This window comes from Euprymna scolopes, chromosome 20, assembly GCF_053919585.1.
Source record: "Euprymna scolopes isolate OS-2025 chromosome 20, ASM5391958v1, whole genome shotgun sequence".
Taxonomy (NCBI): Eukaryota; Metazoa; Mollusca; class Cephalopoda; order Sepiida; family Sepiolidae; genus Euprymna; species Euprymna scolopes.
Window position 1 is genome coordinate 79337666 of NC_136501.1, and position 25065 is coordinate 79362730.

Here is a 25065-nt window from a genome sequence, read left to right on the forward strand (position 1 = left end):
TCTACGGCAACACATCAAAGGCTGTAAATGACAAAGTTCTCTCTGATTCTCTCTCCTCTGATCTCGAGCGCGTGGTTCAGTGGGGGAAGATGTGGCTGGTTACCTTTAATGCATCCAAAACCAAACTCCTATCCTTACATCATCAACGCTCTGATCCCCATCTGGCATCAATTGTGATGGGTGGCTCTCGTCTGGGAGAGGTCCCGTGTTTTGACAAGCTTCTGCGTTTGACCTTTACTCCTGATCTGAAATGGAACACGTACATCAAGTCTGTTGTCAAGGTCGCTGGAAAGATGGTGGGATCCTTTTACCGCTCCAGAAGATATCTCACTACTGATGCAATTCTCTATCTATATAAAAGCCAAGTACGTCCAAGGATGGAATACTGTTGCCATATCTGGGCAGGAGCTGCTAAAAACAGCCTATCCTGCCTTGACAGAGTACAAAATAGACTTCGTGGCTTAATGGGGGATGCCCTTTTCTCTACCCTGCAACCTCTCTCCCACAGAAGAGACGTTGCGAGCCTATCCTTGTTTTATCGTTATTTCCATGGCAGGTGCTCGTCTGAACTCCAATCTCTGGTCCCCCCCTCGCCAATCTTTCACGAAAAACATCCGTCTAGCTGAATCCACTGTGAAAAATTTCCCCCACTCTATATCTGTGCCTAAAACAAAACGCGGATTCCATGAACAAGGCTTCTTCCTTAGAACTGCACGCCTGTGGAACTCTGTTCCGTCTGCCTGCTTCCCACCTGACTACAACTTGGATGTGTTCAAGTCCAACGTTAACAAATGCCTAATGAACCGCCCCCTTAAGTAAACACTTCATCAAATCTCCACACTAACGTAATGTACTTGCAATAACCCTTATCCATGAGTGGCTTCCGGGCCTTGATAAGTGGTGATCACTGTGTAACAAAAAAAAAAAAAGTCATTTATAGTTGGAAGCTACGTTTTCTTTATTTATTTCATAATTAACTTAACAAAGGTTAACCCTAGATTGATCCCTTATAATGAAATCAGTCGATGTTTAAAGGTCAAACTGCAATTAAAAAGGACAGATTCGATAAATTTTGCTTAAAAAGGCCAATCTGACATGAAAAGATCCAATTTTATGAATTTGTCTTTTTTATTGTAGTTTGGCCTTCAAACATCGACGAGTTCTATTATGTTGTATCGATTTATTAGAAACATTAGAAACTGAGTAGCCCCTAAAATCTTTCAATATTGCATTTTTTTTTTTTTGCATTTTTAGGGAGATAATCTGGTAGATTAGTATTCAATCAATAATAATCCACTGAAAAAATTGAAAAAAGCCAAAAAGAAAAAATATATAAGAGGGGGTGCATTGTACATGTTCACCATTCTTTCTATTTTTAATTACTAATAATGTAATGTTGTTTAGAATTGATACTTTTTTTTCATATATTTGTAAATATTTAAAAGAAAATATGCTGTATTTGATAGTTTTAGCCAGGGAGTGTGTTGACATGATAATAAAAATAACTCACTGAAAAGTCAATGTATAAATTGATTTAAATTGAAACAGAATTCCAGGTGCTTCTTCATTATTACAGCGAAATTTGGAAGTCAAAAAAATCAATTTTCACAAAAAAAAAAGGATATTTACTTACGTTTTATGTCAATTTCAACTAAAAGCAACGATATCTATTGTCATGTCACAATTAGTTAAAATATTACTGCATCTATATATATAAAATAAATATTACTGCATCTATATATATAAAATATTACTGCATCTATATATATAAAATATTACTGCATCTATATATAAAATGCAAAAGTGGTGCACGTGTTTTTGTATATCCAGCGAAGGCTTTTTTCGCAGGGGTTTTCGGGGGGGGGACTATATTTTAGAACCTTTTATATACTCCCTAGATTGTAATATCTACGATTTGCGAACAGAGATCATCTATATCTTTTATTTGAGCGACTTTTACAAAATTCATGCTAATCCATTCTGTCGCCTGTTTGTTCAACTTTTTGTATAAAAGCGAAACTAATCGAAAACGAAGCCATCAGTGGCCTTTCATGCTGGGACGTCTTGAAAGCAATTAGCTTTTATCAATGTGGGGAAAACCCTTCATATCAGACAATTGCTATTCATTTGAGAGTTCCCCCTTTTTGGGGGAAGCTTGATTTCCCCAACATCGTGGGAAAACAAATAAATGAAATAGCAAAAATAGCTGAAGTGGCCTTCAGCTAACGTTCATTTCAGCACCTGCGTATTCATTTAGCAAGTCAGCTTTTTGATTGACATTGCTAAATTTGAACACTTTTCACTTCCTATGGCCTTGTAGCATCACCACCTCACGGATTCGAGCCTGCTTGCCTCCTAACACTTTTTTTTCTTTTACACCCGACCAACGCCAGGTACCCCCGCTATTATTAAATAAAACAAGAATTTTCAAGCTTTATCGAAAAAAATGCTTTGGACATGGTTTCAAAAACTTCTCCGGAATTGGCCTAAGATTTTCAAAGTTTTCAGAAAAAAATTACTTCCCCTGTTACCATACAAACTTTTCTGTTTATTTTTTTATCAAAACTTTCAATTTTCGCTAATTTTATTTTATAACAACTTTTTTATAAAACAAAGAAAAACACATAAAACTTAATTTTTTGCAACTAAACCAAAAACAGTCGCCTTTAATTTCAAACCAAGAATTAACATATAAACAGTAAAAATCACTCAAGACATTTTAGCCTGTAAGAAATCAGCCTAAAATTAATTATAGTCATTTGTTTGTTTATCAAGCCAATTTCTGTAACTGGAACATTTTTTCATAAAGTGAGCAACCTAGTGAGCAATAATCTTTAGCATGGTTGGAGCAAACCTTGACTTCAAGTTAACAAGCTCAGTAGTCAGCAGCAGCAGTTGTTCAAATAGTCCTTTTCAGGGCTAACTACCAAACTTTTAATGTGATTCAAACTGTCCTTTTGAGGATGACTTCCAAACTATCTGAATGCGATACACACTTCACTCTCTGTTACTGCTTACCATCTGAGACTCCTCTTTACAGCCAGTGACTCCTGCAGCTTCTATTGATTCCAGCAGCTCCAGTTCACTCTTGCAGCTTCCAACAACTTCAACAATCTTCCAAGTTGCTCCAGCTACCAACTCCAGCAGCCTTTGACATTCGACCTCAAATTTCAGTGCTTGTCAATAACCCATTCCAGTGCCCACTGACGTCCAGCTACCTAATGATTAGCTACCAGTTCTAGCACCAGTCAATGTCTAGCTACTCTTTTTAGCATCAGCCTTGACCAACCTGAGGCATATCATCCTACCTCAGGGATGTATGTATTTCAAACGCACAAGACACCCGTTTTCGCTCTAAATTATCCTGATTTATGATCCCCATTGTCATATGATTTTCTCTTGATAAATAAAACATGATATCGTCTTTAACCAATCATCTATATTTGTTATTACTCTTTGTTATTGCCATTACCTCTTTGTCTTGTGTCTCCTTTCTCAGTTGTACTGTTGATTGATACCCTTGATCTTTTGATCCTCTGCAATAATTGCTACATGACAATTAAGTAGATACCGTTGGTTTTACTTGAAATTCAATATTTTTATTTTCACTCTAAAAATAAAGAAGGGAGCCACCAGTTATCAAGGTCTGAAGGCAACTTAAGAATAAGGGTTAATGAGTAAATAATGATGAAAATTGTGTAAAAGTTGACTATTAAAGGGGACGGCTCAATAAGAATTTGTTTACATTGGACTTCAAACTTTCTTTTAGTTTTCATCAAATATGTTATGATTTTAATTTTATTTAGATGTACTTTGAAAATTAAAATGAAAAATTAGTATGGAGACAAAAATAAAGAGTTACCAGTTTCAAAGCATGTGGCACTTTTTGTTTAATATGCCATCACAATGCATAATGATAATGATCCCTAGCAGAGCTGTAAGCCATCTGTCATAACTGACCGGCATAGGGATACATGAATCGTGACTCATAATACCCATAATCCATTTTTAGGACATTTTTTCTCCCTTTCTGACTGCCATGAGGTAACACGCATATTTTTGGTCTCCAGCTGGGGGAACCATCCCACCTCAGCGGGATGAGCTAGCTAAGGTTATTAGCCTAGGCAAATAACTAGCACAAGTCATTATTAAGGAAATTAATTGAAACATGTAACTATCAAGAAGAAAAACTCTTTTGTAATTTGAATTGTAAATTATGTAAATGAAATTAGTAAGATTTACATATATTGCAATCTGTGTTGCATGTTATTTGATCTGCTTTAACATCAAGATGAGGTCTGCCACCTTCCCAGCCAGAACCCAAGACTTCAATTTCAGGAGGTCATCCTCAGCGAATGGAGAAACAGCCCAGAGAAAAGCCACACCCAAGTCAAAGTATGTCTTAATGCTTTAAAAAAAAATTTCTTGTAACCATTGGCCAGTCATTCTAGTGACTATTGATGCTGTTTACCAAGATTTCATTCCTAGCATAGAAACCCTGAAAAAAAAAAAAATATATATATATATATTCCAGGTAGAAAAAATTCTAAGCAATCTCAAAAATTAAAATGCACAGTAAAAAAAAATCACAACATTCCACTGGCTGCGGAGAAAGCAAATTTCGCACATACTCACAAAAACTCAGACATTCGGGAAACCATTGAAAAAAATTCCCTTTGAATGTTGGGAAAATGTTTTGTTAGAAGAAAATGTTTAAGTTATTGAAAAGTTTTGATTCACTCAAAAAAGGTGTTTTACTTGTTGAAAGAAAGCTTACAAAAAAAAAAAAATAACATTCCCATCAATTAAATTTTAAATGAAAAAATTATATGAAAATGTTCCCATCGATTAATTGGTAAATTTTTATGATGTGATGTGTGCCAGCGTATTCTAAACGCCTCAATCTCCCCATGTTCAGAACGGCTTTCGGAATAAATACCTCCCAGCCTCGAAAGCTATTCTTAACATGCAGAGGTTGGGGGTGTTTATTACAAAATCTGTTCTTAATATGGAGTGGTTGAGGGTGGGGCAGGTCGTAAAAAATACCAAAATTGTCTCCTTCATTGAAAAAATTATTTAAAAGAAAAGGCCTTCAATTGAATGAAAAAAAAAAAATTTTTTCTCATTTGTTTGAAAAAAAAAAATAGTCCTAAATCTTTCTGCTCCAGGAAAAAAAAACATTTTTTAACTCGACAAATCATTGAAAGTCGAGAACTTTTATCACATAGAACGGTGAGTTGAACAAAAAAATCTTTCTCTTCACAAACATGGATCCTGCATTTAATTCTGAACTTGTTGATATATATTCCTTCTTTTCAGGCTAGACGCTGCGCTGAAAAAAAAATAGGATTTATAACTTGATACCTTTTTCTCTTGTCACCAAATTTTTTTATTGATTTTTTTTAATGTTTCAAAACTGTTGCTGAAAATTGTTTGCTTAAAACAAATAGAAAACTTTACCTAACATTTTATTGAAAAATGAGTAATCCATTAAGGCTTTCTCTGAATAATACATAGAAACAATGATCTATTAAAAAAAAGCGGTTTAAATGAGAAATGTTTGAGAAATTTGGTTGATAATTTTTCATTGAAAAAAAGTCACAGATAGTTTTATGCGAACGCTCTCACTCCCCTCCCTTTTTTATTATAACTAGCAGGGCTACCCGGCGTTGCTCGGGACCGTATAAACAATGAAAAAACAAAAGCATATATTGAACATATGTTTTATTCTTAGGGGAGAGGAATCTTTCATCTATATGTATTATTTGTTTTATCTACCCTAGGACTGGTATTGTTCATGTTTTATCCCTAGCATAGGTAATTTACAGCATGTATATGAAATTGTTTTACCTTAGGGAGAAGAGAACAGGTAATATACAACATACTGTGTCTATATTACATCCCTGGCAACGCCTAGAAACCAGCTAGAACATGTATTTCAGTCAATCTATATTACATCTTGGGCTATGCCGGGAAACCAGCTAATCTCTATTTAGTGACCTGACCACCAAAATACCTCCCTAAGTGTGTCCTTTCTTTTGAACTTATTAGATATAGGTATCTAGAAATGTGTGTGAAATTTTGTTGAATGCATTGTTCACTATGATTTTCTTATTGTTCTACACAATATCAACTGTAGCGAAATAAAACAGTAAACTTAGTGTAGTGTTAGAATAAAGAGCAAAGGAAAAAATTAGAATCATATTCTGTAATTGCAAATCTAAATTTGCTAGCGTGTACCAGTATTTGCCAGGTTGTGGAAATTTGGAATTTATAACATATGTAGTGGCCTTTTCCTAGATACCTATTGCTAAAAATTATACTTTCATTTTGTTAGAAAAATCTCTCTTCGGATGCCCTGCATCATCCAAAATAAAAACAAATATTTTTATAATTGTTTCAGTACATTGCTAAGCAATGTGACATTTGTTGGCGCTTGTAAAAAAAAATCATGAATGTGCTTATATTCCAAAAAAGAAAATATCAGTGCACAGTATTGAAAGTGTTTGAGATTCAAAAGTCTGTAACATTTCTACTAACTTCATAAGATGTCATGTGAGAAACTGAATTGAATATCAAGACATTATCTGAAGCGTTTTTATTTTGGTGTAACGTATGTGTTTACAGTGAACCTTAACTTTTAATAAACAGCTTGGTATGCAATGACATAGGCTAAGAATCTTAGACAAAATATATATAAATTGGAAAAATGTGTGAACAAATGAAAAAAAAAATGATCCGCTCCACTTGATGACATTAAGCACAATAATATTTTAGTGAAGAAAATATGAAATTGATGTTCAGTGATTAGTTTGGATGAATGAGAAAATGTAATTGTTTGATGCATAAAAAATAACTCATTTGCTGTATTTGATATTAAGCAGCAAAATATAGTGATTTGAATATTAAGGAAAACATCAAATTAGATTATGTAAAAAAAAAAGATGAAATTAGTAAATATATATTTTCTGTTTATGAGTTTTGCCAATCAAAATTTTGTGGCAGAAATTGGGTGATTACCATGCAATTTTATTTTGGTAAAATTCTTAAATTATTTGAATGTTTATTATAATTTCTTATTAGTGACTTGTTATCATCAAAATCCGCCCCAAAGAGCGTCCTTTCTTTTATTAGGTATCAAAATAGGTATCCAGATTTCTACTTCTATACAAATGTGATATTTCAAATCTGTAGATAAAAAATTTGTTGCATATATAGGTTTAGAATTGTTTCTCTCATTCTCTCTCTCACACACACACACACACACACATTCTCACTTTTATAGATATAATAGATAAATTATGCTAGATATATTTCCATATGTCAGAATAATCTATATACAAATTTTCAAATCTGTAGATAAAAAATTTGTTGAGTATACAGGTTGAGAATTGTTCTCTCTCTCTCTCTCTCACACACACACACACACACACACACACAATTTTCACTTTTATAGATATAATAGATAGATTATGCTAGATATATTTCTATATGTCTGAATACGCTACATACAAATTTTCAAATCTGTAGATATAAAATTTGTTGAGTATATAGGTTGAGAATTGTTTTCTCTCTCTCTCTCTCTCTCTCTCCTCTCACACATTCTCACTTTTATAGATATAATAGATAGATTATGCTAGATATATTCCATATGTCTGAATACACTGTATAAAAATTTTCTAATCTGTAGATAAAAAAATTTGTTGAATATAAAGGTTGAGAATTGTTCTTACTCTCTCTCTCTCACACACACTGACACATTCTCACTTTTATAGACATAATAGATAGATTATGCTAGATATATTTCCATATGTCTGAATACCCTATATACAAATTTTAAAATCTGTAGATGAAAAATTTGTTGAATATATAGGTTGAGAATTGTTCTCTCGCTCTGTCTCTCTCTCTCTCTCTCTTGCTACCTCACACACACACACACACACGCAAACATTCTCACTTTTATTATAGATATAAGAGATAGATTATGCTAAATATATTTCCATATGTCTGAATACCCTATATACAAATTTTCTAATCTGTAGATAAAAAATTTGTTGAGTATATAGGTTGAGAATTGTTCTCTCTCTCTCACACACACATTTTCACTTTTATAGATATAATAGATAGATTATGCTAGATATATTTCCATAAGTCTGAATTCCCCTATATACAAATTTTCAAATCTGTAGATAAAAAATTTGTTGAGTACATAGGTTGAGAATTGTTCTCTCTCTCTCTCTCTCTCTCTCTCTCTCACACAGACACACACATTTTCACTTTTGGAGATATAATAGATAGATTATGCTAGATATATTTCCATATGTCTGAATACCCTTTATAACAAATTTAAAATCTGTAGATAAAAAATTTGTAGAATATATAGGTTAAGAATTGTTCTCTCTCTCTCTCTCTCTCTCTCTCTCTCTCTCTCTCTCTCTCTCTCTCTCGCTCTCTCTCGCTACCTCACACACACACACAAACATTCTGACTTTTATAGATATAATAGATAGATTATGCTAGATATATTCCATATGTCTTAATACCCTATATGCAAATTTTTTAATCGGTAGATAAACATTTTTTTAATATTTTCAATCCTTATCCTCGAGTGGCGTCTGGGCCTTGATAAGTGGTAATGCGTATTTAGAAAAATATAAATATATATATAACAAATTTACTGAATTTCCATTACTAACGATTACTGTATTGTCCAATTGACTACTGCACTTTTGAATCCTTATCCTCGAGTGGCCTCAGGGCCTTGAGAAGTAGTAATTACTAACGATTACTCTATTGTCCAATTGACTACTGCACTTTTTAACCCTTATCCTCGGGTGGCCTCTGGGCCATTGTCCAATTGACTACTTTGGACTTTTTAACTCTTATCCTCGAGTGGCCTCTGGGCCTTGATAAGTGGAAATGACTAAGTAACAAAAAAATAGGTATATAACAAATTGCCCGAATTTCCATAACTAACGATTACTATATTGTCCAATTGACTAATGTGCACTGTTCAATCCTTATCCTCGAATGGCCTCTGTGCCTTGATAAGTGGTAATGCGTATTTAACAAAATATAAATATATATATAACAAATTTCCCGTATTTCCATTACTAACGATTACTATATTGTCCAATTGACTACTGCACTTTTCAACCCTTATCCTCGAGTGGTCTCTGGGCCTTGATAAGTGGTAATATCCTTGAGTGGCCTCTTGGCCTTGATAAGTGGTAATGCCTAAGTAACAAAAAAATAGTTATATAACAAATTTTCCGAATTTTCATTACTAACGATTACTACTGTGCACTTTTCAATCCTTATCGTCGAGGGGCCTGTGGGCCTTGATAAATGGTAATGCGTGTGTAACAAAATATACATATATATATAACAAATTTACTGAATTTCCATTACTAACGATTACTATATTGTCCAATTGACTACTGCACTTTTAAACGCTTATCCTCGAGTGGCCTCTGGGCCTTGATAAGTGGTAATACCATCGAGTGGCCTTTGGGCTTTGATAAGTGGTAATGCCTAAGTAATAAAAAAATAGGGATATTACAAATATCCCGCATTTCCATTACAACCGATTACTACTGTGCACTTTTCAATCCTTATCCTCGAGTGGCCTGTGGGCTATGATCAGTGGTAATGCGTATGTAACAAAATATTAATATACATATCACAAATTTACTGAATTTCCATTACTAACGATTACTATATTGTCCAATTGACTACTGCACTTTTAAACGCTTATCCTCGAGTGGCCTCTGGCCCTTGAGAAGTGGTAATTCCTAAATAAAACAAAATATAAATATATATATAACAAATTTCCCGACTTTCCATTACTAACGATTACTATGTTGTCCAATTGACTACTGCAATTTTCAACCCTTATCTTCGGGTGGCCTCTGGACCTTATTGTCCAATTGACTGCTGTGCAAATTTTAACTCTTATCCTCGAGTTGTATCTCGGCCTTGATAAGTTGAAATGCTTAAGTAACAAAAAAAAAAGTATATAACAAATTTCCCGAATTGGACTACTGTGCACTTTTGAACTCTTATCCTCGAGTGGCCTCTGGGCCATGATAAGTGGTCATATATATTTTTTACAAAATATATATATATATATATATATATATATATAACAAAATAGGTTGGAGTCGCTGAATAACTCATCCTCCCGTTAAAGCGGTTCCATCCTCTTTCCCGAATTTGACTACTGTGCATTATCCAACACTCATCCTCGAGTGTCCTATGGGCCCTGATAAGTAGTAATATATATTTTTTAATAAATATAGATATATATATATAACAAAACAGGTGTGAGTCGCTGAATTATTCATCCTCCTGTTAAAGCGGTTCAATCCTCTTTCCCGAATTTGACTACTGTGCACTTTTCAACTCTCATCCTCGAGTGGCCTATGGGCCTAGAGAGGTGGTAATATATAGTTTGTACAAAATATATATACATATATATATATATAACAAAATAGGTTGGAGTCGCTGAATAACTCATCCTCCCGTTAAAGCGGTTCAATCCTCTTTCCCGAATTTGACTACTGTGCACTTTTCAACTCTCATCCTCGAGTGGCCTATGGGCCTTGATAAGTGGTAGTGTATAGTTTGTACAAAATATATAAATATATATATAACAAAATAGGTTGGAGTCGCTGAATCACTCATCCTTCCGTTAAAGCGGTTCCATCCTCTTTCCCGAATTTGACTACTGTGCATTTTTGAACTCTCATCCTCGAGTGTCCTATGGGCCATGATAAGTAGTAATATATATTTTTTAGAAAATATATACATACATATATATAACAAAATAGGTTGGAGTCACTGAATAACTGATCCTCCCGTTAAAGCGGTTCCATCCTCTTTCCCGAATTTGACTACTGTGCACTTTTCAACTCTCATCCTCGAGAGGCCTATGGGCCTTGATAAGAGGTAATATATAGTTTGTACAATATATATATATATATATATATATATATATATATATATATAACAAAATAGGTTGGAGTTGCTGAATAACTCATCCTCCCGTTAAAGCGGTTCCATCCTCTTTACCGAATTTGACTGCTGTCCACTTTTCAACTCTCATCCTCGAGTAGCCTATGGGCCTTGATAAGTGGTAATATATATTTTTTAATAAATATAGATATAAATATATATATAACAAAATAGGTTGGAGTCGCTGAAGAAGTCATCCTCCCGTTAAAGCGGTTCCATCCTCTTTCACGAATTTGACTACTGTGCACTTTTCAACTCTCATCCTCGAGTGGACTATGGGCCTTGATAAGTGGTAATACATATTTTATACAAAAAAATTATATATATATATAACAAAATAGGTTTGTGTCGCTGAATCACTTATCCTCCCGTTAAAGCGGTTCCATCCTATTTCCCGAATTTGACTACTGCGCACTTTTCAACTCTCATCCTAAAGTGGACTATGGGCCTTGATCAGTGGTAATTAATATTTTATACAAAAAATATATATAAATATATATATAACAAAATAGGTTATAGTCGCTGAATAACTCATCCTCCCGTTAAAGCGGTTCCATCCTCTTCCCCGAATTTGACTACTGTGCACTTTTAAACTCTCATCCTCGAGTGGCCTATGGGCCTTGGTAAGTGGTAATATATATTTTTTAATAAATATAGATATATATATATATATATAACAAAATAGGTTGGAGTCGCTGAATAACTCATCCTCCCGTTAAAGCGGTTCAATCCTCTTTCCCGAATTTGACTACTGTGCACTTTTCAACTCTAATCCTCGAGTGTCCTATAGGCCTTGATAAGTAGTAATATATATTTTTTACAAAATATATACATACATATATATAAAAAAATAGGTTGGAGTCGCTGAATAACTCATCCGCCCGTTGAAGCGGTTCCATCCTCTTTCCCGAATTTGTACTACTGTGCACTTTTGAACTCTCATCCTCGAGTGGCCTATAGGCCTTGATAAGTGGTAATATATAGTTTGTACAATATATATATATATATATATATATATATATATATATATACCGAAATAGGTTGGAGTAGCTGAATAACTAATCCACCCATTAAAGCGGTTCCATCCTCTTTCCCAAATTTGACTACTGTGCACTTTTAAACTCTCATCCTCGAGTGGCCTATGGGCCTGTATAAATGGTAATATATAGTTTGTACAAAATATATATACATATATATATACCAAAATAGGTTGGAGTGGCTGAATAACTCATACTCTTGTTAAAGCGGTTCCATACTCTTTCCCGAATTTGACTACTGTGGACTTTTGAACTCTCATCCTCGAGTGGCTTATGGGCCTGTATAAGTGGTAATATATATTTTATACAAAATATATATATATATATATATATATATATATATATATATATATATAACAAAATAGGTTGGAGTCGCTGAATAACTCATCCTCCCGTTAAAGGGTTCCATCGTCTTTCCCGAATTTGACTACTGTGCAAATTTAATCCTCGAGTGGCCTATGGGCCTTGATAAGTGGTAATATATATTTTTTAATAAATATAGATATATATATATATATATATATAGATACATAACAAAATAGGTTGCAGTTGTTTAATAACTCATCCTCCTGTTAAAGCGGTTCCCTCCTCTTTCCCCAATTTGACTACTGTGCACCTTTCAACTCTTATCCTCGCGTAGCCAATGGGCCTTGATAAGTGGTAATATATAGTTTGTACAAAGTATATATATATATATATATATATATATATATATATATATATAACAAAATAGGTTGGAGTCGCTGAATAACTCAATCTCCTATTATAGCGGTTCCATCCTCTTTCCCAAATTTGACTACTGTGGACTTTTAAACTCTCATCCTCGAGTGGCCTATGGGTCTGTATAAGTAGTAATATATATTTTATACCAAATATATATATATATATATATATATATATATAACAAAATATGTTGGAGTCGCTGAATAACTCATCCTCCCGTTAAAGTGGTTCCATCGTCTTTCCCGAATTTGACTACTGTTCACTTTTCAACTCTTATCCTCGCGTAGCCAATGAGCCTTTATAAGTGGTAATATATAGTTTGTACAAAGTATATATATATATATATATATATAACAAAATAGGTTGGAGTCGCTTAATAACTCATTCTCCCGTTAAAGCGGTTCCATCCTCTTTCCCGAATTTGACTACTGTGCAATTTTCAACTCTTATCCTCGAGTAGCCAATGGGCCTTGATAAGTGGTAATATATAGTTTGTACAAAGTATATATATATATATGTATATATATATATATATACATAACAAAATAGGTTGGAGTCGCTGAATAACTCAATCTCCTGTTATAGCGGTTCCATCCTCCTTCCCAAACTTGACTACTGTGCACTTTTAAACTCTCATCCTCGAGTGGCCTATGGGCCTTTGTAAGTTGTAATATATATAGTTTCTAAAAAATGTAGATATATATATAACAAAATAGGTTGGTGTCGTTGAATAACTCATCCTCCCGTTAAAGTTGTTCCATCCTCTTTCCCAAATTTGACTACGGTGCACTTTTGAACTGTCATCCTCGAGTGGCCTATGGGCCTTTGTAAGTTGTAATATATATAGTTTCTAAAAAATGTAGATATATATATAACAAAATAGGTTGGTGTCGTTGAATAACTCATCCTCCCGTTAAAGTTGTTCCATCCTCTTTCCCAAATTTGACTACGGTGCACTTTTGAACTGTCATCCTCGAGTTGTCTATTGGCCTTGATAAGTGCTAATATAGAGAGAAGAGAAACAGGGTGAGAGAGAGAGAAGATAAAGAGGGTGAGAGAGAGGCAGAAGAGAAAGTTGTTCCATCCTCTTTCCCAAATTTGACTACTGTGCACGTTTGAACTCTCATCCTCGAGTTGCCTATTGGCCTTGATAAGTGCAAATATAGATAGAATATATATATATATAACAAAATAGGTTGGAGTCGCTGAATGACTCAATCTGTTATAGCGGTTCCATCTTCCTTCCCGAATTTGACTACTGTGAACTTTTAAACTCTCATCCTCGAGTGGCCTATGGGCCTTGATAAGTTGTAATATATATAGTTTCTAAAAAATGTAGATATATATATAACAAAATAGGTTGGAGTCGCTGAATAACTCAATCTCCTATTATAGCGGTTCCATCCTCCTTCCCAAATTTGACTACTGTGCACTTGTGAACTGTCATCCTCGAGTTGCCTATTGGCCTTGATAAGTGCTAATATAGAGAGAAGAGAAACAGGGTGAGAGAGAGAAGATAAAGAGGGTGAGAGAGAGGCAGAAGAGAAAGTTGTTCCATCCTCTTTCCTGAATTTGACTACTGTGCACTTTTCAACTCTTATCCTCGAGTTGCCTATTGGCCTTGATAAGTGCTAATATAGATAGACTATATATATATATAACAAAATAGGTTGGAGTCGCTGAATAACTCAATCTCCTGTTATAGCGGTTCCATCCTCCTTCCCTAATTTGACTACTGTGCACTTTTAAACTCTCATCCTCGAGTGGCCTATGGGCCTTGATAAGTGGTAATATATATAGTTTCTATAAAACGTATATATATATATAACAAAATAGGTTGGTGTCGTTGAATAACTTATCCTCCCGTTAAATTTGTTCCATCCTCTTTCCCAAATTTGACTACTGTGCACTTTTGAACTGTCATCCTCGAGTTGATAAGTGCTAATACAGAGAGAAGAGAAACAGGGTGAGAGAGAGAGAGAGAAGATAAAGAGGGTGAGAGAGAGGCAGAAGAGAAAGTTGTTCCATCCTCTTTCCCAAATTTGACTACTGTGCACGTTTGAACTTTCATCCTCGAGTTGCCTATTGGCCTTGATAAGTGCTAATATAGATAGAAGGGAAAGAGGGTGAGAGAGAGAAGATAAAGAGGGTGAGAGAGAGAAAGAAGAGAATGAGGGTGAGAGAGAGAGAAGAGAGAGAGAGAAGAGAGTGAGAGAGAGAGTAGAGAAAGAGGTAGAGAGAGAGAGAAGAGGGTGAGAGCGAGAGAAGAGAAAGGGAGTGAGAGAGAGAGAAGAGAAAGACGGCGAGAGAGAGAGAATGAGGGTGAGAGAGAGAGCGAGAGAAGAGGGTAAATGTGCATCTTTTTTTTATAGTAGATAATGCTTGGGAAAACTGTGCACGCGACCTCCTCCCGCCCTACGAAAGCGGTTCCATTCATAAGAAAACAAACTCGTATAAATGTAATTTTTGTGTATTTAAGCGGCCTCATACTGATACCCACCCCTCCCCCTTCCAGTTTAACAGAGTTAGGAGGTAAAAACAAAATGGCTACAGCCTTGTTTACATGGTAAACTATAGCAAAGAGCAAACTCATCTTCGCCGGTAAAAAACTTCAAGCAAAAATAAAAACATTTTCCCTACGTCAATTTCCGTGTAATTTTGGGATTCTTCTTTTTGAAGTGCGATAAATCCGTTGGTAATAACGGTTTGACTCGAAAACTAATATTTAACTGTGTTATAGTATCAATTACTCCTCGAAGGCAGCTTAAATGTACCTCAGCGAAGCCGACATTTTACTGAGCTGACGTCACGTTACGTGACGCGTAATGAATAACGTTAAAATGACAGGTTTTTTGGGTGCCCCCCCCTTGGAGAAAAATGATCAGTTCACCCCCTTCTATCTAGTTGTCCGTTTGACGTGAAATTTCGATATTTGTCATCCGGCTGATCAAGGTTTAATCTGATACCAAATTTGTCAACTTTGGTTGTGTCTGTCAAAAGTTTTAGCGTTACAAACAAACATACGTACACACAGACGTTTGGGATTTATATATATAGACTAGCAGGGCTACCCGGCGTTGCCCGGGACCGTATAAACAATGAAAAAACAAAAGCAGATATTGAACATATGTTTTATTCTTAGGGGAGAGGAATCTTTCAGGGTGAGAGAGAGAGAGAAGATAAAGAGTGTGAGAGAGAGGCAGAAGAGAAAGTTGTTCCATCCTCTTTCCCAAATTTGACTACTGTTCACGTTTGAACTCTCATCGTCAAGTTCATCCTCGAGTTGCCTATTGGCCTTGATAAGTGCTAATATAGAGAGAAGAGAAACAGGGGTAGAGAGAGAGAGAAGATAAAGAGTGTAAGAGAGGCAGAAGAGAAAGTTGTTCCATCCTCTTTCCAAAATTTCACTACTGTGCACATTTGAACTCTCATCGTCGAGTTTATCCTCGAGTTGCCTATTGGTCTTGATAAGTGCTAATATAGAGAGAAGAGAAACAGGGGTAGAGAGAGAGAGAAGATAAAGAGTGTGAGAGAGAGGCAGAAGAGAAAGTTGTTCCATCCTCTTTCCCAAATTTCACTACTGTGCACATTTGAACTCTCATCGTCGAGTCTATCCTCGAGTTGCCTATTGGCCTTGATAAGTGGTTATATAGAGAGAAGAGAAACAGGGTTAGAGAGAGAGAGAGAGAGAGAGAAGATAAAGAGTGTGAGAGAGAGGCAGAGGAGAAAGTTGTTCCATCCTCTTTCTCAAATTTCACTACTGTGCACGTTTGAACGCTCATCCTCGAGTTGCCTATTGGCCTTGATAAGTGCTAATGTAGAGAGAAGGGAAAGAGGGTGAGAGAGAAAGAGAGTAGATAAAGAGGGTGAGAGAGAGAAAGAGAAGAGAAAGAGGTCTAGAGAGAGAGAGAGAAGAGAGTGAGAGAGAAAGAGAAATATGGTGAGTCGAGTTGATCCTCGAGTTGCCTATTGGCCTTGATAAGTGCTAATATAGAGAGAAGAGAAACAGGGTGAGAGAGAGAGAAGATAAAGAGTGTGAGAGAGAGGCAGAAGAGAAAGTTGTTCCATCCTCTTTCCCAAATTGTAATACTGTTCACGTTTGAACTCTCATCGTCGAGTCTATCCTCGATTTGCCTATTGGCCTTGATAAGTGCTAATATAGAGAGAAGAGAAACAGGATGAGAGAGAGAGAGAGAGAAGATAAAGAGTGTGAGAGAGAGGCAGATGAGAAAGTTGTTCCATCCTCTTTCCCAAATTTCACTACTGTGCACGTTTGAACTCTCAATCTCGAGTTGCCTATTGGCCTTGATAAGTGCTAATATAGATAGAAGGGAAAGAGTGTGAGAGTTAGAGAGTAGATAAAGAGGGTGAGAGAGAGAAAGAGAAGAGAAAGAGGTCTAGAGAGAGAGAAGAGAGTGAGTGAGAGAGAGAGAGAAAGACGGCGAGAGAGAGAGAGAGAGAGAAAGACGGCGAGAGAGAGAGAGAAAGACGGCGAGAGAGAGAGAGAAAGACGGCGAGAGAGAGAGAGAGAGAGAGAAAGTGTTCTTTGGAAAACTGTGCACGCGACCTAATTTTCGTTTAAATAAGCGCCCTGATACTGATACCCACCCCTCCCCTTCCAGTTTAACAGAGTTAGAAAGTAAAAAGAAAATGGCGAAAGCTTTGTTTACATGTTTTACAAAGAGCAAAGTCACCTTCGCCGGCAAAAAACTTCAAGCAAAAATAAAACCATTTTCCCTACGTCAATTTTCGTGTAATTTTGGGATTTTGATTTTTGGAGTGCGATAAATACGTTGGTAATAACGGTTCGAGTCGAAAACTAATATTTAACTGTGTTATAGTATCAATTTCTCCTCCGAAGGCAGTTTTAACGTACCTCAGCCGCAGCCGACATTTTACTGAGCTGACGGAACGTCACGTGACACGTAATGAATAACGTTAAAATGACAGGTTTTTTTTGGGGCCCCCCTGGGAGAAAAACGATCAGTTGACCCTCTTCTGCTGGTCCGTTTGACGTGAAATTTCGATATTTGTCATCCGGGTGATGGGGCTTCAATATGATACCTAATTTGTCAAGTCTGGTTCCGTCTTTCAAAAGTTTTAGCGTTACAAACAAACATACATACATACACACAGACGTTTCGCTTTTATATATTATACTAGCAGGGCTACCCGGCGTTGCTCGGGACCGTATAAACAATGAAAAAACAAAAGCAGATATTGAACATATGTTTTATTCTTAGGGGAGAGGAATCTTTCATCTCAAGTTTTAGCGTTAAAGACTGGTTTTTTTTGGGGGCCCCCCTCGAAGATAACTGATCAGTTGACCAACTTCTCGTGGTCCGTTTGACGTGAAATTTCGATATTTGTCATCCGGGTGATGGGGCTTCGATATGATACCAAATTTGTCAAGTTTGGTTCCGTCTTTCAAAAGTTTTAGCGTTACAAACAAACATACATACATACACACAGACGTTTGGCTTTTATATATATAGAAGACTAGCAGGGCTACCCGGCGTTGCTCGGGACCGTATAAACAATGAAAAAAACAAAAGCAGATATTGAACATATATTTTATTCTTAGGGGAGAGGAATCTTTCATCTCTATGTATTATTTGTTTTATCTACCCTAGGACTGGTATTGTTCATGTTTTATCCCTAGCATAGGTAATTTACAGCATGTATATGAAATTGTTTTACCTTAGGGAGAAGAGAACAGGTAATATACAACATACTGTGTCTATATTACATCCCTGGCAACGCCTAGAAACCAGCTAGAACATTTCAGTCAATCTTTATTACATCCTGGGCTGTGCCGGAAAACCAGCTAATCTCTTATTAGTGACTTGACCACCAAAATACCTCCCTAAGTGTGTCCTTTCTTTTGAACTTATTAGATATAGGTATCTAGAAATGTGTGTGAAATTTTGTTGAATGCATTGTTCACTATGATTTTCTTATTCTTCTACACAATATCAACTGTAGCGAAATAAAACAGTAAACTTAGTGTAGTGTTAGAATAAAGAGCAAAGGAAAAAATTAGAATCATATTCTGTAATTGCAAATCTAAATTTGCTAGCGTGTACCAGTATTTGCCAGGTTGTGGAAATTTGGAATTTATAACATATGTAGTGGCCTTTTCCTAGATACCTATTGTTAAAAATTATACTTTCATTTTGTTAGAAAAATCTCTCTTCGGATGCCCTGCATCATCCAAAATAAAAACAAATATTTTTATAATTGTTTCAGTACATTGCTAAGCAATGTGACATTTGTTGGCGCTTGTAAAAAAAAATCATGAATGTGCTTATATTCCAAAAAAGAAAATATCAGTGCACAGTATTGAAAGTGTTTGAGATTCAAAAGTCTGTAACATTTCTACTAACTTCATAAGATGTCATGTGAGAAACTGAATTGAATATCAAGACATTATCTTAAGCGTTTTTATTTTGGTGTAACGTATGTGTTTACAGTGAACCTTAACTTTTAATAAACAGCTTGGTATGCAATGACATAGGCTAAGAATCTTAGACAAAATATATATAAATTGGAAAAATGTGTGAACAAATGAAAAAAAAAATGATCCGCTCCACTTGATGACATTAAGCACAATAATATTTTAGTGAAGAAAATATGAAATTGATGTTCAGTGATTAGTTTGGATGAATGAGAAAATGTAATTGTTTGATGCATAAAAAATAACTCATTTGCTGTATTTGATATTAAGCAGCAAAATATAGTGATTTGAATATTAAGGAAAACATCAAATCAGATTATGTAAAAAAAAAAAGATGAAATTAGAAAATATATATTTTCTGTTTATGAGTTTTGCCAATCAAAATTTTGTGGCAGAAATTGGGTGATTACCATGCAATTTTTTTTTTTGGTAAAATTCTTAAATTATTTGAATGTTTATTATAATTTCTTATTAGTGACTTGTTATCATCAAAATCCGCCCCAAAGAGCGTTCTTTCTTTTATTAGGTATAAAAATAGGTATCCAGATTTCTACTTCTATACAAATGTGATATTTCAGATCTGTAGATAAAAAATTTGTTGCATATATAGGTTGAGAATTGTTCTCTCTCATTCTCTCTCTCACACACACATTCTCACTTTTATAGATATAATAGATAAATTATGCTAGATATATTTCCATATATAATAATCTATATACAAATTTTCAAATCTGTAGGTGAAAAATTTGTTGAGTATATAGGTTGAGAATTGTTCTCTCTCTCTCACACACACACAAACATTTTCACTTTTATAGATATAATAGATAGATTATGCTAGATATATTTCTATATGTCTGAATACGCTACATACAAATTTTCAAATCTGTAGATATAAAATTTGTTGAGTATATAGGTTGAGAATTGTCCTCTCTCTCTCTCTCTCTCTCTCTCTCTCTCTCTCTCTCTCTCTCTCTCTCTCTCTCTCCTCTCCCACATTCTCACTTTTATAGATATAATAGATTATGCTAGATATATTTCCATATGTCTAAATACCCTATATACAAATTTAAAATCTGTACATGAAAAATTTGTTGAATATATAGGTTGAGAATTGTTCTCTCGCTCTGTCTCTCTCTCTCTCTCTCTTGCTAGCTCACACACACACACACGCAAACATTCTCACTTTTATTATAGATATAAGAGATAGATTATGCAAAATATATTTCCATATGTCTGAATTCCCCTATATACAAATTTTCAAATCTGTAGATAAAAAATTTGTTGAGTACATAGGTTAAGAATTGTTCTCTCTCTCACAAGCACATATTTTCACTTGTGGAGATATAATAGATAGATTATGCTAGATATATTTTCATATGTCTGAATACCCTTTATAACAAATTTAAAATCTGTAGATAAAAAATTTGTTGAATATATAGGTTAAGAATTGTTCTTTCTCTCTCTCTCTCTCTCTCTCTCGCTACCTCACACACACACACACACACACAAACATTCTGACTTTTAAAGATATAATAGATAGATTATGCTAGATATATTCCATATGTCTTAATACCCTATATACAAATTTTCTAATCGGTAGATAAACATTTTTTTAATATTTTCAATCCTTATCCTCGAGTGGCGTCTGGGCCTTGATAAGTGGTAATGCGTATTTAGCAAAATATAAATATATATATAACAAATTTACTGAATTTCCATTACTAACGATTACTGTATTGTCCAATTGACTACTGCACTTTTGAATCCTTATCCTCGAGTGGCCTCTGGGCCTTGAGAAGTAGTAATTACTAACGATTACTCTATTGTCCAATTGACTACTGCACTTTTTAACCCTTATCCTCGGGTGGCCTCTGGGCCATTGTCCAATTGACTACTTTGGACTTTTTAACTCTTATCCTCGAGTGGCCTCTGGGCCTTGATAAGTGGAAATGACTAAGTAACAAAAAAATAGGTATATAACAAATTGCCCGAATTTCCATAACTAACGATTACTATATTGTCCAATTGACTGTTCAATCCTTATCCTCGAATGGTCTCTGGGCCTTGATAAGTGGTAATGCGTATTTAACAAAATATAAATATATATATAACAAATTTCCCGCATTTCCATTACTAACGATTACTATATTGTCCAATTGACTACAGCACTTTTCAACCCTTATCCTCGAGTGGTCTCTGGGCCTTGATAAGTGGTAATATCCTTGAGTGGCCTCTTGGCCTTGATAAGTGGTAATGCCTAAGTAATAAAAAAAGGGATATTACAAATATCCCGCATTTCCATTACAACCGATTACTACTGTGCACTTTTCAATCCTTATCCTCGAGTGGCCTGTGGGCTATGATAAGTGGTAATGCGTATGTAACAAAATATTAATATATATATATCACAAATTTACTGAATTTCCATTACTAACGATTACTATATTGTCCAATTGACTACTGCACTTTTAAACGCTTATCCTCGAGTGGCCTCTGGGCCTTGATAAGTGGTAATACCATCGAGTGGCCTTTGGGCTTTGATAAGTGGTAATGCCTAAGTAATAAAAAAATAGGGATATTACAAATATCACGCATTTCCATGACAACCGATTACTACTGTGCACTTTTCAATCCTTATCCTCGAGTGGCCTGTGGGCTTTGATAAGTGGTAATGCGTATTTAACACAATATTAATATATATATAACAAATTTACTGAATTTCCATTAATAACGATTACTATATTTTGTCCAATTGACTACTGCACTTTCCAACCATTATCCTCTAGTAGCCTCTGGGCCTTGATAAGTGGTAATGCCTAAATAACAAAATATAAATATATATATAACAAATTTCCCGACTTTCCATTACTAACGATTACTATGTTGTCCAATTGACTACTGCAATTTTCAACCCTTATCCTCGGGTGGCCTCTGGGCCGTATTGTCCAATTGACTGCTGTGCCAGTTTTAACTCTTATCCTCGAGTTGTATCTCGGCCTTGATAAGTGGAAATGCCTAAGTAACAAAACAAAAGTATATAACAAATTTCCCGAATTAGACTACTGTGCACTTTTGAACTCGTATCCTCGAGTGGCCTCTGGGCCTTGATAAGTGGTCATATATATTTTTTACAAAATATATATATATATATATATATAACAAAATAGGTTGGAGTCGCTGAATAACTCATCCTCCCGTTAAAGCGGTTCCATCCTCTTTCCCGAATTTGACTACTGTGCATTATCCAACACTCATCCTCGAGTGTCCTATGGGCCCTGATCAGTAGTAATATATATTTTTTAATAATTATAGATATATATATATATATATACATAACAAAACATGTGTGAGTCGCTGAATTATTCATCCTCCTGTTAAAGCGGTTCAATCCTCTTTCCCGAATTTGACTACTGTGCACTTTTCAACTCTCATCCTCGAGTGGCCTATGGGCCTAGATAAGTGGTAATATATAGTTTTTACAATATATATATATATATATATATATATATATATATATATCAAAATAGGTTGGAGCTGCTGAATAACTCATCCTCCCGTTAAAGCGGTTCCATCCTCTTTCCCGAATTTGACTACTGTGCACTTTTAAACTCTCATCCTCGAGTAGCCTATGGGCCTTGATAAGTGGTAATATATATTTTTTAATAAATATAGGTATAAACATATATATAACAAAATAGGTTGGAGTCGCTGAAGAAACAATCCTCCTGTTAAAGCAGTTCCATCCTCTTTCCCGAATTTGACTAAAGTGCACTTTTCAACTCTCTTTCTTGAGTGGCCTATGGGCCTTGCTAAGTGGTAATATATATTTTTTAATAAATATATATATATATATAACAAAAAAGGTTGGAGTCGCTGAATAACTCATCCTCCCATTAAAGCGGTTCCATCCTCTTTATCGAATTTGACTACTGTGCACTTTTCAACTCTAATCCTCGAGTGTCCTATGGGCCTTGATAAGTAGTAATATATATATTTTACAAAATATATACATAGATATATATAAAAAAAAAGGTTGGAGTCGCTGAATAACTCATCCTCCCGTTGAAGCGGTTCAATCCTCTTTCCCGAATTTGACTACTGTGCACTTTTGAACTCTCTCATGGAGTGGCCTATGGGCCTTGATAAGTAATAATATATATTTTTTAATAAATATATATATATATATATATATATATATATATATATATATACACCAAAATAGGTTGGAGTCACTGAATAATTCATCCTCCTCTTAAAGCGGTACCATACTCTTTCCCGAATTTGACTACTGTGCACTTTTAAACTCTCATCCTCGAGTGGTCTATAGTCCTTGATAAGTGGTAATATATAGTTTGTACGAAATATATATATATATATATATATATATATATATATATATACCAATACAGGTTGGAGTAGCTGAATAACTCCTCCACCCGTTAAAGCGTTCACTCCTCTTTCCCAAATTTGACTCCTGGGCACTTTTAAACTCTCATCCTCGAGTGGCCTATGGGCGTGTATAAGTGGTAATATGTAGTTTGTACAAAATATATATACATATATATGTACCAAAATAGGTTGGTGTGGCTGAATAACTCATCCACTTGTTAAAGCGGTTCCATCCTCTTTCCGGAATTTGACTACTGTGCCAATTTGATCCTCGAGTGGCCTATGGGCCTTGATAAGTGGTAATATATATTTTTTAATAAATATATATATATATATATATATATATATATAACAAAATAGGTTGCAGTTGTTTAATAACTCATTTAAAGCGGTTCCCTCCTCTTTTCCAAATTTGACTACTGTGCAATTTTCAACTCTTATCCTCGCGTAGCCAATGGCCCTTGATAAGTGGTAATATATAGTTTGTACAAAGTATGTATATATATATATATATATAACAAAATAGGTTGGAGTCGCTGTATAACTCAATCTCCTGTTATAGCGGTTCCATCCTCTCTCCCGAATTTGACTACTGTGGACTGTTAAAGTCTCATCCTCGAGTGGCCTATAGGCCTGTAAAAGTAGTAATATATATTTCATACCAAATATTTATATATATATATATATATATATATATATAACAAAATAGGTGGGAGTCGCTGAATAACTCATCCTCCCGTTAAAGTTGTTCCATCGTTTTTCCCGAATTTGACTACTGTGCAAATTTAATCATCGAATGGCCTATGGGTCTTGATAAGTGATAATATATATTTTTTAATAAATATAGATATATATATATAACAAAATAGGTTGCAGTTGCTTAATAACTCATCCTCCTGTTAAAGCGGTTGCATCCGCTTTCCCGAATTTGACTACTGTGGACTTTTAAACTCTCATCCTCGAGTGGCCTATGGGCCTTGATAAGTCTTAATATATAGTTTCTACAAAATGTATACATATATATATATAACAAAATAGGTTGGTGTTGTTGAATAACTAATCATCCCGTTAAAGTTGTTCCATCCTCTTTCCCAAATTTGACTACTGTGCACGTTTGAACTCTCATCCTCGAGTTGCCTATTGGCCTTGATAAGTGCTAATATAGAGAGAAGAGAAACAGGGGTAGAGAGAGAGAAATAAAGAGTGTGAGAGAGAGGCAGAAGAGAAAGTTGTTCCATCCTCTTTTCCAAATTTCACTACTGTGCACATTTGAACTCTAATCGTTTAGTTTATCCTCGAGTTGCCTATTGGCCTTGATAAGTGCTAATACAGAGAGAAGAGAAACAGGGGTAGAGAGAGAGAGAAGATAAAGAGTGTGAGAGTGAGGCAGAAGAGAAAGTTGTTCTATCCTCATCCTCAAATTTAACTACTGTGCACGTTTGA

At 34.9% G+C, this 25065-nt stretch overlaps 1 protein-coding gene and 1 long non-coding RNA gene across 2 annotated transcripts in view; one reads left to right on the forward strand and one right to left on the reverse strand.

The window, feature by feature from the left end:
- Nucleotides 1–25065, forward strand: part of LOC145241479 (spliceosome RNA helicase DDX39B) — a 428954-nt gene that overhangs the window by 110108 nt on the left and 293781 nt on the right. The gene's annotated exons all lie outside the window — the stretch shown is intronic.
- LOC145241481 (uncharacterized) overlaps nt 2636–25065 on the reverse strand; it is a 273326-nt gene continuing 250896 nt past the window's right edge. The window contains exon 2 of the long non-coding RNA XR_013862561.1: nt 2636–4498. This is a non-coding gene — a long non-coding RNA (uncharacterized LOC145241481). The remainder of the gene's footprint in view (nt 4499–25065) is intronic.